This window comes from Ictidomys tridecemlineatus, chromosome 3 (genome assembly GCF_052094955.1).
Source record: "Ictidomys tridecemlineatus isolate mIctTri1 chromosome 3, mIctTri1.hap1, whole genome shotgun sequence".
Lineage (NCBI taxonomy): Eukaryota > Metazoa > Chordata > Mammalia > Rodentia > Sciuridae > Ictidomys > Ictidomys tridecemlineatus.
Window position 1 is genome coordinate 138,469,423 of NC_135479.1, and position 13,614 is coordinate 138,483,036.

General features: G+C 48.2%; 1 long non-coding RNA gene across 8 annotated transcripts in view; it reads right to left on the bottom strand.

Annotated features, from left to right (window-relative positions):
- The window catches only part of LOC110599487 (uncharacterized), a 30,562-nt gene that overhangs the window by 2,020 nt on the left and 14,928 nt on the right, over window positions 1–13,614 (bottom strand). For 6 of the 8 annotated variants that reach the window (XR_013436775.1, XR_013436774.1, XR_013436777.1 and 3 more), the window contains one exon: window positions 11,094–13,525. This is a non-coding gene — a long non-coding RNA (uncharacterized LOC110599487). The remainder of the gene's footprint in view (window positions 1–11,093; window positions 13,526–13,614) is intronic. The other 2 variants (XR_013436776.1, XR_013436778.1) reach the window with 2 other exon arrangements.

The window sequence follows — 13,614 nt, forward strand, 5'->3', positions numbered from 1 at the left end:
TGAACCACTACAGTTAGCATTCACCCTACTTGCCTCACCGATTGTGTGTGTTCTCTCTCTTCCTCTCTGCATATATAGTCACCCTTAATATGTGGGAAGACCAGTTCTAGGACCCCCACAGGTACCAAAATCCTTGCATGATCAAGTCTCTTATATATAGTGGGGATGTGGTTCCATTGTAGAGCGCTAGCCTAGCATATGGAAAGCCCTGGGTTTGGCCCCCCATACCAGGAAAAAAAATCATTTCAGGAGATATAAAATGGCATAGTAGCTGCCAGGTGCAGTGGCATGTGCCTGTAGTCCCCACTACTCAGAAGACTGAGATAGGAGGATGGCTTGAGCTCTGGAGGTCAAGACTGTCCTAGGCAACATAGCAATATCCTATTTCAAAAGCTAGATGATAGATAGATAGATAGATAGATAGATAGATAGATGAATTGCGTAGTATTTGTATATAACTTTCACATACCCTCCATATAGTACCATCTCTAGTACCTAATAAGATGTGAATGTTACATAAACACTTTTATACTATCGTGTTTAGGAGGAAATGACAGAAAAAAATGTCTTTACACGTTCAATACAAATGCATTTCTTGATTTTTTTAAAAAATCCATGTTAAAACCCTGGATGAAGAACACATGGATATGGAGGGCCAGCTGTGTGTATTTACACACACACACAATATATTATAAATATGTGCACACTTGGACACATATGCATGACTTTCGTCTGTACAATGTGAGGACACAGTCAACATATCCTAGCTCTTTAACACCAGAAACTCAGAACCACAGGCCCTCTGAGCTCAATGTGCTCTGTGAGTGCAGGAGAAGGTCCACCCTCCACCCTCTGCCTCCCTGGTAATACAAAAACAAGCCCATGAGATGCTATAGGAGTAGAGTCCACACCTGGAGCAAAGCCATCACTTTTTGTGAAGCTTTTCTTGAAATTCAGAAATGAAGATGAAAGTGTTTTCCTGTAGAGATACTCTGGGTGTAGATTCAGAAGACAGTGTCTGGAGTGTGTGTGTGTGTGTGTGTGTGTGTGTGTGTGTGTGTGTGTGTAACAATCCATCCCCCACTATTACGGTGGCTCTTATATTGGGGGAGGGATGGCCCACGCTTCCCTGCAGCCCTTCCTGTCTGTCAAGCACAGGCATCTGGAGCGCTGGGAACCATGTTTCTGGCTCCCGGGCTCTCCTCTCCGCTAGGGCCTACAAACACCTTGGTCACCCACCTGGGGAAAGTCTCCTTTCCTGGATCAAATGGGACATAACTGGTGCAGAAATCCACGCCTGGCTGGGTGTGGGGTTTGGGGTGACTGGTGCCCAGGGAACTGGCAAGTGCTCACAGAGTGCAATAAACCAAGCCTGGTCCTCCCAGCAGGTGTTGAAAGCTGTCCCCTTAATGAGAACGATCAAGTCACAGGAGAAAGGGTGGTGGCCAAGCACAAGTCACTGAGACACATTGGGTGTGGCCCCAGGGAACCTGCCGCCAAGTCAGAACTTCTGGGCTCAAATCCTGGGGATGAGCCTTTTTAAAAGCTTCCCAGGTGACCATCAGTAGGTCTAGCAACCATTGGCCTTGGTAAACCACCCCCATCCCTTCCAGCACTGAGATCCTTTGATGCTATAGAAGGAAAGAGGGGACGTACGGTAGAACACAGACACAGTGGCGCTCCTCTTTGGAGCCCCAGGAAGACACAACAGCTCCTCCAAGAAGAGACCTCAGGCCCTTTGCTGCAGCCTGAGAATTTGGAAGGACAAGGTGTATGGCGGAGCCTCAGCCTCATGTGAGCGTGGCTCCCAGCTCCTCTCAGTCCTCGGTTCATCCACACCCTCCGGGGGGAGCTGGCAGGGTCTGTCCCCTAACCTCAAGTTCTCACTGAGTGGGGGAGGAGAAGCCGGAAAATCAGCGAAGCGCCAACTTCCGCTGTAGCGGCTCTGACGGAAACTGGCTGCTGGTGGGGCAGCTCGCTGGAGCACAGCTGTGCGCCAGGCCAGGTGCAGGCGGCTGGGTGAGCCCGAGGGACCAGCTGCCCCAGCCCGCAGGGCCTGGAGCCCTCGGAGCAGAGGCCCCGCGCCCCTCTCCGCGGCAGGCCTGGCCGCCCTGGCTGCCTGCAGGCGTCCTGCGGGCTCCCCGTGGCGGGCTTATTTTCTTTGACTCCAGTTACCCACACCCCTCCCAGGGGTCACTCTGCCTCACACTGGAGGTTCCTTCTTGAGTTTCTAGGCAAACACTGGGACCCTGGGGCCCTGCAACATGATCCCTCCCATCCTTAAGCTGGGAGACCCCCCAGGGAGGCCGAGCTGTGTGTCTGCCTCCTCCCCTTTCCCAGCCCTCAGCACCAGCCCAGGCCCAAGGCACTGAGGGAAGGAGGAGGGGAGGTGGCCAGGAAAGGAAAGGGAAAGGGGAGGAGGAAGGAGGGAACCGGAAAGAGGAAGGGTACACAAAATCTGCAATAAAATTCAGTTCCTAATTGCCCACTGCATCAAATTTCTCCCCTGGGCCCACTCCAGGAACACTCCTTGGTCAAACACTGTTCAGAACTGGCTCCCAACCACCTCATTACACCAGACCTCTCTAGTGAGGGTGCAGTGTGACTAAATGATTTCTAAACAGTTGGTTCTCCAGGCACAGGAGACCCAGAAAAATAACTGACTAACCGAAAGAATAAATATCTCTAAACATCCAAATCTGACCTATCCACCATCTGGAGGCAAGTGCCACCTCCCCATTGAAGGCCACCTGGATTTCTCCAACTGGATGTGATGTCTCCTTCCTCTTGACAGTTCACAGCCCATTACCCATCCTCTGACTGCCAGGCTGTAGCTTCCTACCTTGTGACACAGCCATCTCACATGCACCACAGGGAGTGATACACAGGAAACAGCAAAGGCTTTGCAGTCAGCCTTCCCCAGTTTAAATCCCACCTCTCCCCCTACAAGCTATGTAAGTGAAGCTGCTCAGCCTCTGTTTCTTCTTGTGTAAAATAGAAAAATGACTACATTGCTGGTTTGTTGCACAGAGATCCACTTATTATATACCTGTTTCCTTTCCTAAAGGCTCAGGGAAGGAGTCCACTGTCCTACTCTTGCCAGAAGGTAGAGGTGGCAATGTAACACCCTCTAGCCATTGAAGCATGAGCAACATGAAGGGTGTCCCTTCTAGGCAGAGTGTTCCTGAATGGTGCACAATTTACACACTCTCCCCATGCAGCAGATCCCACAGTCTGCTGTTGGAATGATGACAGAGCACTCCTTGGATTGAAGGTCCCTTCCCTGAAGAGCTGTACTGAGGGCATCATGTCAGTGAGAAATGGCTGTTTGTTGCTTAGAGCCACTGAGATGTGGGGCCATTTGTTACCAGGGCATCACCTAGCCTATCCTGACTAAAATGAGACATAATGTATGTCTATGTAATGCAGAGCCCTTAGCATTGCTCTGACACATAGTAAGTCACTGATGAAAATGCCATGATTGAAGAAATGTGCAAACATTAGAACAAATACCCAGTGAAGGAACTAGTAAGTATTCCAAATGGGAGCTAAGAAAAGTTTGTGACAACTATCTTGATTCCTTTATGGTGAATGACAATATCTTATGCAAATGCCACTGGTAGCTGGGTACACCTGTTAGGAATGTTTCCTTCCCTATCTATCCAGGGGTGCGATGCCACTGGTGCGAGCCCCACATATCTTCCCGGACACCAACCTGGACCCCTAACAGAGGGCTGATGGTAGTTGGGGCTCTTGGTTCAGATGTGTTTATCCTAGGAGATCCCATCTAGGGAGACAGTCTCCCAGCAAAGTGACCTGGAGCCTCTGTGCTACCCACAAAGCACAATCTGACAGGCAGAAGGGATTGGGGAGAGGGGAGTCCATGCAACTTGTTTCCAGGGGGCTGCTTAGTACAGCCAGAACTGGTCCAGTTGAAGTTAGACAGATCTCAGGCCTGGAATAAACCTGATTTGATACTGGCAACACCTCCACAGGGTACTGGGTTGTAGCTTAGCAAGGACACCCACATCCAGGGTCTGCTGTGGTCCAGACAACAACTTGAAGTCACCTGGATTGAAATCATTGCTACCCTCACGTTACAGAAAAGGAAACTGAAGCTCAGCTCAGGCAGGTAGAGTTTTCAAGGCACTGCGTAGCAGCTAAAGGAGACAGAGTTCGTCACGGAGATCACCCGCTGCAGAAATCTTCGAGTTCTTTTTGCTGTCTTAACATCACTTTTTTTTTTTTCTCTTTTATTTTAAGACAAGGTCTCACTGAGTAGCTTAGGGTCTCAATAAGTTGCTAAGGCTGGCTTTGAACTTGTGATCCTCCTGCCTCAGCCTCCCAAGTCACTGGAATTACAGGAATGCACTACCACACCCAGCTTTACATCACTTTTAAGATATCCTTCTTCCTCCTGCTGATCCCTACTCTTCAATGAAGCAGACTCATGGCATGTGTACCCAAAATCTTCAAATACTGCTCCCAGCTGTTAAAAAAAAAAAAAAAAAAAAAAAAGACTTAAAAAAAGAAGGGTGGGGCATGCTAGCCCAAAAACTAATAAAGGGGGAGAAGAAAAACATTTTTTTTTGACATGATTATCTGCCCTACTGAAAAAGGAGGTACTTGCCAAGTAGTCAGAAACAATGCACTGGCTGTAACCGAAGTCCTTACTAAGGGGATTCCAGGCTGTAGCTGGGACTTGCAAGGGCCTAATTCCAAAAGCAAGGCAAAACAGAGTAAGGAGAGGAAACACCAGACCAGGTGGTGGGAGGAGTGGCGAGGGAGGGTCCAGGAAACCTGAGGGCAGAGACACTCAGTTCTGCAGCACTCACATGGGTCTAAGGACGGGTGTGGTGGCCACTGGGCCCCTGGAGGGTGGGGTGCTCCTGGCTGCAGTTTCCTTTTCTGGCTGATGAAGGGGTTGGCACTCAGTTCCTGTGCTTGCCTCCTGTTCCGATCCTGACATGGTTTTCACAAACTGAAAGCCTTTCAATTCTCCATCTCCAGAGCTGTGTCACCTCCAGATTCAGAGCTAACGCATTAGCATGGGGACCTGCTGCTGCACTGTCTCCTTGAGTCCTCATGACAGGCAAGAAGGCAGTTCACTCCTGCAGTCCTCATGGGGAAATCAAGGTTCTAAGAGGTGTCATAATGAGTAAGAGGAGGAGCCCAGACCTGGATCCAGTACCACCTGGCTGCAAATCTCAGCCTGTCTACTGCACCATGCTGCTCATAGTAAAGATCTGCCCACAGTAACCATCTGCTGGGACCAATTTTTTAAGCATTGGCTACCTACATTAACAGAGAACTGAAAAGGACCCATGATTAGGCGTCATTTCTTTCCCTTGCCCAAAGAGAATGAGCACAAATACTGAGGGCAGTGGTGCAGAAAGCCATTTGCTCCAATGTCCTTGCCAGAAACAAACAGATAACCCTTATTTGCAAGTTGGGTTAAATATTAACATAGCACCTAAGGGTGCTGTTCAATATAAGCAGACAAAGTCCTTGCCTTCAGCCTGTGAGCAAAAGGAGCCTGAGTGTCTGGGGCACTGCTGTCCACCGAGAGGGGCCCAGTGCAGGGTGCTTTGCCCTTACCACCACAAGCTCGCAGAAGGGCAGCCTAAGTGCCCTCGCAACCAGAGACACGGGCAGGAGCTCACCCCTCTGGCCAGGCTAAAGGTCTCCTACTCACAGAACCACGCAGTTTATACCCCATGCAGCCCAGGCATCCACTTCAGGAAGTGATTTGGCCTCTGCATGTGATCACATTGGTGTCACCCCCTCTCACTCCAGGTTTCACTGGTTGTGACCAGGCAGAGACTCCACATCACAGTGGTTTTCCGAGAGACAGGGCCCCCCACTCTCAGTTGGTCTAGGATGGAAGCCCTTTCTTGGGTACATCAGAGTTTCTGTTCTCTGGGGCCTCCGTGGTATTTTCTACTTCTGTCTGGTGCTCTCCAGCTGAGAGCCACATGCCTCACTGCAGTTGGGAAGGAGGGCAGTGACATCTCTCAGGTGGTGCTGGGTGACAGTTTTGGCCATTTGCGAAACATGCTGACATAGAAGTTCTCAGTTACGGAAGGTGCCCCCTTGCCTTTCCAGTGAGGTCATACATGCAAATGACATCGGGAAACCTATTCTTGTCCTTACCGAAACACTGCTACTCAGTGTCAGGTTAAAATCGTAGGAAGTAGAACATCGATGCTGGCAACAAACCTCATCAGTTAGAGTAAGCGAGGAATAAAAAGGAAAAATTACAGTGCCTTCCTCTTAGTAAGCGACACTGTAGGTACAGCAATACTTTCCAGGCTGAATACGAACAACTCTCTCGTCAGTACCTACCCGTCAGATCAGGATTCCATCCCCCAATACAGTATCTATCACCTTATTGGTTCTGGTTCTTGTTTGGGGATTAACAGTCGCTTTCAAATCCCCCATGCCCATTCATGGCTCAGAGCCCTTGTTTATATTGCCCTCTGCCCAGAAGGATCTCTGCCTCATTCATTCCAGCAGAAGCTCAATGCCACCACCGTAAGGAAGCCTCCCCTAACCTACCCAGCCCTGAACTTTAGTCAGAACTAGTTATTCGTTCCCTTATCACCCTCTGTACTAACTATTTAACAGTATTCAACATGTTTTACTCAGTTCTTTTAAATATCGAAGCAGAGAACATATTTTGCACTAGCGCCAAACCTGCTTTATAGTAGTTGCTCAAGGAATGTTCACTGAAGGAATCAGTGAGTGACTGTCAAAGACCTTGCTGGTTATACACAGCTTCTTCACTCGAGCCTTCCTGTAGCCCTCAGGTAAAGAGTCCTATCCTTTCCCAGAAGAGAACACCGTCACAGGCTCACTCTCATTTACTCACTCACATTTAATGTTCATGAGATTCTGCCCAGAAAAGTGCTTCTCAGTCTTTGATGTGTACACACTTTTCCTGAGGATCTTGGTAAAAGGCAGATCTTCCTTTGGTTGGTCTGGAGTGGTCTGGAGTGGGGCCTAAGAGTCTACATTTCTAGCAAATTCCCAGATGACACCCATGATACTGGTGCCAGGGCCACATTTTAAGTCTTAGCTACCTAACAGGGTGGCTGAGAGAAAGAAAATACTCCATCGGTCTGAGAGTGTGGTGGCACCTGGAGTCTCTGGGAATAGATGGCATTTTGCCATTGTACAGATGTGCAAACTCAGAGTCAGACACACTGACTTTTCCAAGGATCCCATCTTTCTGACACCAGTGCAGCACCATCTTGATTGCCACCTATTGCTCTGCATGCTGGGGGAACTCAGAGATGAAGGCACCAGGCCCTGTCCATCCTAAGAAAGGCCATGGGGTGGTACACATGCACCAGGGACCATAAAACAAAATTGAGTGCGAACTGAGTCAGAAGTGAAGAGGCACCAAGCACGTGCCAGCCCCATTTTACGCAAAAACTTGCCACATCTTTGTTTTCTATCCATGGCCCAATTAGACTGGAGATGGGGGTCTTCTTTCATCAGCCCAGTCCCTTTAAAAGAAGAGGGGGGAACAGTGGCTTTAGGATTTTTCTTTTAAGCCCTGAACCTCTTCAGTGGAAAGTGCTGCCCTTCCGACCTGTTGATGTAATTGCCATAATTGAAGATTCCAGGCCCCCATGTGGGTGGACAGGGCCCCATTCATCCATCAGGTCAGCGAAGTGTAAACCTGCTGAGCCCTTCAGATGCCCTGGCAGCAGCCTCCCCCTCCAAGGCCCCTCCGCCTTGCGGGCTGGACTCCCCGCAAGGCCGGAGCAGCCAGGCCCAGGCTGCTCCCTCTCTGGATGTGGGAACAGTGCCTAATTAAGGGGTCTGTTCTCTTCTCCATGGGGCCGAATTAACGCCTCCTGACAGTAATGAGAGCCACACGTGTGGGGCTGAGGGGTGGGAAGGACAGCCTCCCTGCTGTCTTAGCACCCTATTAAACAGCAAGTCTCACAACACACACACACACACACACACATACACACACACACACACACACACACACACACACACACTGCAATTCTTTAGTAATCACCACCAAACCTTTATAGCTACAGGGAGCTGCTCCAATTCTGAAAGAGGAAGGAACCAAAGAGATGAAATAACTTGCCTAAGGGCACACAGTGAGTCATTGTCACCGGGCCCCAGGTGTCCTGTTGCACCTCATAGCACAGACTTCCCTCATGGAGGGTGGGGCTCCCCACTGCAGTCCCAGGGGAACACCATGAGGGTGGGAGGGGAGCAGACAAACCCTGCTAGGGCAGTCCCTGTAGGAAGATTAGCTGGCCAGAGCAGAAGAGGAAGACTCATGGGGCTGAGGGTTTGAGTGGCCTCCAGGTCACCCTTTGATCACACGGCAAAGCCAACCTCAGAGGGGAGGAACCCTCACTGTTGCAGGTAGACCCCACCTAACCCTCTCCTGCATTCTCTGGGACCTTGTCTCCTTTCCCACCACCCACAGCCCTCATGCCCAAGCCCCTGCTGACCCACAGTCCTTGAGCACTGAAACAATCTGTCCTGTGTCCCTTCTTTTCCTGTTTCTCCAATAGAGGATCTTTGCACAGTGCCAGGCACACTGAGAACTCTTGGTAAATATTCAGTAAATATAATAAAAGTCAAGTTGATGTTTGCCCCAACTGTAAGTCAGGTTAGAGCATAGACTTAGGCACAATTTTTTTTTTTTTTTTTTTTTTTTTTTTTTAGAAAGAGCAGGGAGGTCTCCTGAGAGGCAAGTAGAGCAAAAATGCTGAAATGAATATGAACTTACTCTCAAGACACTGGCCCATTAATAAATATAGTGAATGAAAGGAACGGAATAGTTCAATTTTGCCTTCCAATTCCAATTTCAACTCCAGTGGTGTGGTGATGAGTCCCAAGAAAGAAGCCAACAATATCCTGGGTACTAACAATACAAATTAGAGACCCAGGCTCCCTCTAGAAGCCCCCACACTACTCTTATCTCCCCCCTTTCCACCTAGCTTTCAGTAGGATGGATCTCACCATCCTACTGAAAACCTTTTGAAATTCATGGTGCCTGGATCCTCAGTCTGGCCAGGCCTTAGCTCAACACTACATTTCTCACTGCTCTCAGGGAACAGCCTTCCTCCCCATTCATCAAGTTGATCTCCCCAGACAGTTCAGACAGGTAGAATAGGGGGCTGGGGGTGAAGATGAAACTTGGAGCCAAAAAGCCCAGGTATGAGTCTCAGATCCCTCTTTTGACAGGGTGAGGATTAAGGGGTGTAATGATTATGAGTTACTCTGCAAACTGTAAAGGGCTAAAGGAATGATAGTTATTCATATTTACTCATGACTATTCCCACCTTCAGTGCTCCCTTTGGCCTCCTAGCTCACCTTACCTTGCCCTTGGCCTTGTCCTACCAAACCCCACTCCAAATCCATCCAATCTAGCTTTAAGGCCTCATTCGTAAAGCATGTGCTTGTTCTCTGTGCCTGTGCACATTATCCTTCGAACTCCAAGCCCACGCTCATTTGCTTGCAGATAATATGGCACAAAACTGTAGTTTATAATTTAAAAAGAAATTATGCCAGGAGCTGGGGATGTGGCTCAGTGGATAAGCACTTGCCTAGCATATGCAAGTCCCCAGGTTCAGTCCCAGCACAGGAAAAGAAACTGTGCCAGGCTTGGTGGCACATGCTGGTAATCCTAGCAACTCAGGAGGCTGAAGCAGAAGGATTACAAGTTTAAGACCACCCTTGGCAACTTAGGGAGAACCTGATTCAGAAATAAAATAAAAAGGGCTGAGGGTGTAGCTCAATGGTAGAGCATTCCTAGGCTTAATCTCTGGGAACCTCCCCCCACACCCCCCCAAAAACAAGGAGAAAAGGAGGGAGGAATGAAGGGAGGAGAAAAGAAACATGATTTTCAAAGCTTAAAATGAAAACAAAGAGCTGGGCGTGGTGGTGCACACTAATAACCCCCACAAGTCAAGCTGAGGCAGGAGGATTGCAAGTTCAAAGCTAGCCTCAGCTACTTAGGGAAATGCTGTCTCAAAATAAAAAAAAAAAATTTAAAAATCTAGGATATAGCTCAGTGGTAAAGCACCCCTGGGTTCAATCCCACATAAATAAATAAAACAAAACTGGAGGGAAGAAACCAAGAACATCACCAAGGAGTGTACCAGTTTGCTTAGACTGTCATGACAAAGTGGTGGCCTGGGCAGTTTAAACAACAAATTTCTCACGGTTCTGGAGCCTGGAAATCTGAGATCAGACCACTTTCTGGTGAGAGTGTTCCCGCTGGCTTGCAGAGGGATGTCATCTAGCTGTGTCCTCACATGGTGTGTACACACACACACACACACACACACACACAGAGAGAGAGAGAGAGAGAGAGAGAGAGAGAGAGAGAGAGAGAGAGCTGTCTGGTGTCTCTTCTAGTAAAAGCAGCTATCCAGCATGAGGGCTCCATCCTCATGCATCATCTAACCCTGATCCTTCCAAAGACTCCTTCTCCAAATCCCTCCCACCGAGGGCTAAGCCTTCAACATGTACATCTGAAGGGCATGAGGACACAATTCAGTCCACAGTAGGGAGAAAAGGGAGAGGTTTAGGGTCCAGTTTAAGCTGGCTGTTGTAGCTCAGTGCCTTTAGTGGACAGTCCTCATGTCTCCTCACATTTCTGCAGAGGGGAAACTTGCACTCCTGAGTGCACGTGGGCATGCATTAGAGAGAATCTTTCCCATCTTCTCCCCTGGGGGAGAAGAGCAGAAAATGGGGGTGAGTGTGTGTGTCACATTTGCCTGGAGCGCTATGACAGGGTCACTGCTTTTTCCTCCCTCAGTCTGTTCAGAGCAGAGCTGTTTCCTGTTTTCTGGCCCCTCCTGGACTTCCATGATCAGCCACAGCTATGGATTCACCATCATTGACACCTACTCCCCACTTCAACAATCAGGACGCTGCCTGTTCTCCTGCTGCTTCCCAGGTTTCTAGAAGCAGGTGCATGATCTTTTCTTTGCAGTAGATTGAATAAGTGGATTCACAGCCTACTTGGTGGATCATGCAGGCCCCAAAGTCCAGATTAAGAAAGGAATCAGTAGTCCCACCCCTTCCCCAACAGAAGCTCTTACCTCATCATTCATCATTCTCTATGTGAAGTGCACTTGGAGCATGGTCTTGAACCATGGTCAATCACCCCACAGAGGAAAAGTGACTGTAGAGTTCCTCATTGCCAGCAAGCACAGGTGAGCTTCCTGATGGCAAGATGTCATTATGAAAATGTGGCTAAAGTGAAAGAGAAATAAGTTCGGACACAGGGACATTGAGTAACATAATTGATGGAGTGATGGTTTAGCAGAATATGCAGTGATTTTACGTGGCCAGTTTCTGCAGTAACTTGAAATAAAAATGAAGGGCAAAGTATTGTTATTTAGGGCTGGGGTATGGCTCAGGGATAGAGGGTTTACCATAGTGTATATGAGGCCCTGGGGTTCCATTTCCATTACTGAGGATAGAAGGAAAGAAGAAAGGGAGAGAAGGAGGGGGAGAAAGAGTTTGTTATTTAATCAAAGGCAGCTTTCAGTCTCCCCCCAATTCTTCCACCTCTAACTTGAAGAACTACAACTTACTATTCAAGATTGTTCCATTCTTCTTGTTTTTGGTGGGAGTCTTGCCTAATCTTTGCCTGGGAACCCAGCCCAGCAGTGAAAAGTAGTTCCAATTTGGTAGGGGGGACTCCAGTCACCCACTAAAGCCCAGAGAAGATCATTTTCCAACCAGGCATCTGTAATTGTGGCTGCTCTGTTAGAGGAAGGTGCCAGAACCTGCCTTTCCCTGCAAGAAATCCCTGGGTCCCAGGTGAGGTCTTGTGGAGGAGAGGGCAGATGGCTTTCTCTTTTCCACCTGCTGCTCAGGGAAGCCTGGGACTTGAAGCCCAGGTAGGGAGGTTTGTGGGGACTTTGGAATTCTAACATGGTCACCACTTCACTGCTCCTATTCACATCCTCCATATTTAAGGCTGCAAAAAGGGACTCATCCCACCTCCTCCCCCCCCCCCCCAGGCTTAATCACAGCCTTAAGCCACTGTCATTTGCAGTGTTGTAAGCATAGTGACAGGAGCAGGTTAGGTGTTTGGAACAGTATGATGTAAGTCTTGTGGTGAAAGAGTCACTGACAGACAGTGCAAGGTGACACCATGAGAACAGCCCAGGCTATGAGGTCATTTGGTCCAACAGGTAGGCCCTTCTGTTTTCTCAGCCCTGACATTTGATGCCCTGCCAGTTATTTAATAACCAGAAACGAGGTGAGTCCCACGAATTCCTGCATCTCCAGGGGGATGGAGCGGGAGGGCTACATTTCTCATCCGCCAGACTGTGGGTTTGCTCAAGGGCACCCAAGGAGAGGCTCCAGCTGCAAACCTCCCCAGAAGTTGGGTCCATGGAGCAACACACAAGAAAGATTCAGAGGCAAGCGGTATCCTGTCTGCAGAGAGCTGAAAATGATTCTGCACTCCATTTAATCCAAAAATCATACCTGGCTCCTAGAGGGGAAGGCCAAAATCCCCCAGACTTGACACGCAGTCGACTTTCAGGCCAAAGAAAGCAACCAGTTCTCAGCAAACTTACTTTTGAAGAGACTGTGGGAGGGCTGGGGGACAGCTGGATGACAGAATGTTTGTCTAGGGTGGGGGTAGGGGGGAAGCCCAGAATCAGAAAAAAAAAAAAAAAAAAGCACAAAAACCTGGGGGAGAGGAGTCTGTAGAAAAAAAAAAATCTGTTTGGGGAGGGATATTGTTTTTATTGCTTCTTTTGTTTATTTTGCTGCTTAATGTATGCCACACATATGACCCAACATGCAAAAACATAGTTTTAAACTACATGAAATATTTGATGACACTGTAATTAATGCTTCAAAAAAGGTAAATATTTGAAAGGACACTATAATTAATATTTCCAAAAAGTAAGTTCTAACCAAACATATTTTCTTCAGAACATTTCATAGAAGTTCAAGGAAAAAAAAATGATTATAGATTTCCTCTTTAAGCACAGTATTGAGGTAGGAGTTGAAATGGTTTCCTAGGGTGCCCCCTAACAAAGTACCACAAACAGGTAGATTAAAACAACAGAAATATATTGTCTCAGGGTTCTGGAGGCCAGAATTCCAAACTCAAGGTGTCAGCAGGGCCCATAACATGTGACAACCTCTAATAGCTAGAATCAGATAAAAGGGAACATAGGACCCACAGCTCCACTTTGGTCTTGCCAACCCTGGGAAATTTCTTTTGCATCAGCAAAGGTATCAGCACTTCAGTGATTCTTCCTACAAAGGTAGCAAGCTATTCCTTCATCAATATTTACTAAGCACCTACTACTGAGTACCCAGATGTGCTGACTGTAGGTGAGAGAGACAAGTGGAGGTCCCTGTTACCGATAAAGAATATTAGAAATTCTTTGTTCACCTGTGTCAGGTAGGTGATGAACAGTCTGAGGGCCAGGCACCCTGTCCCAGACATCCTTTGCAAGAGGTCTCACAGACTCATGTGATATCATGTTGCAAGGATCCCCTGGGAAGAGAAAAACCAACACGGTGACTAAAGAGCAACATGTTACACAGAAGAGGAGACAAAGTCCAAAAGCCACATGGAGAACTGCA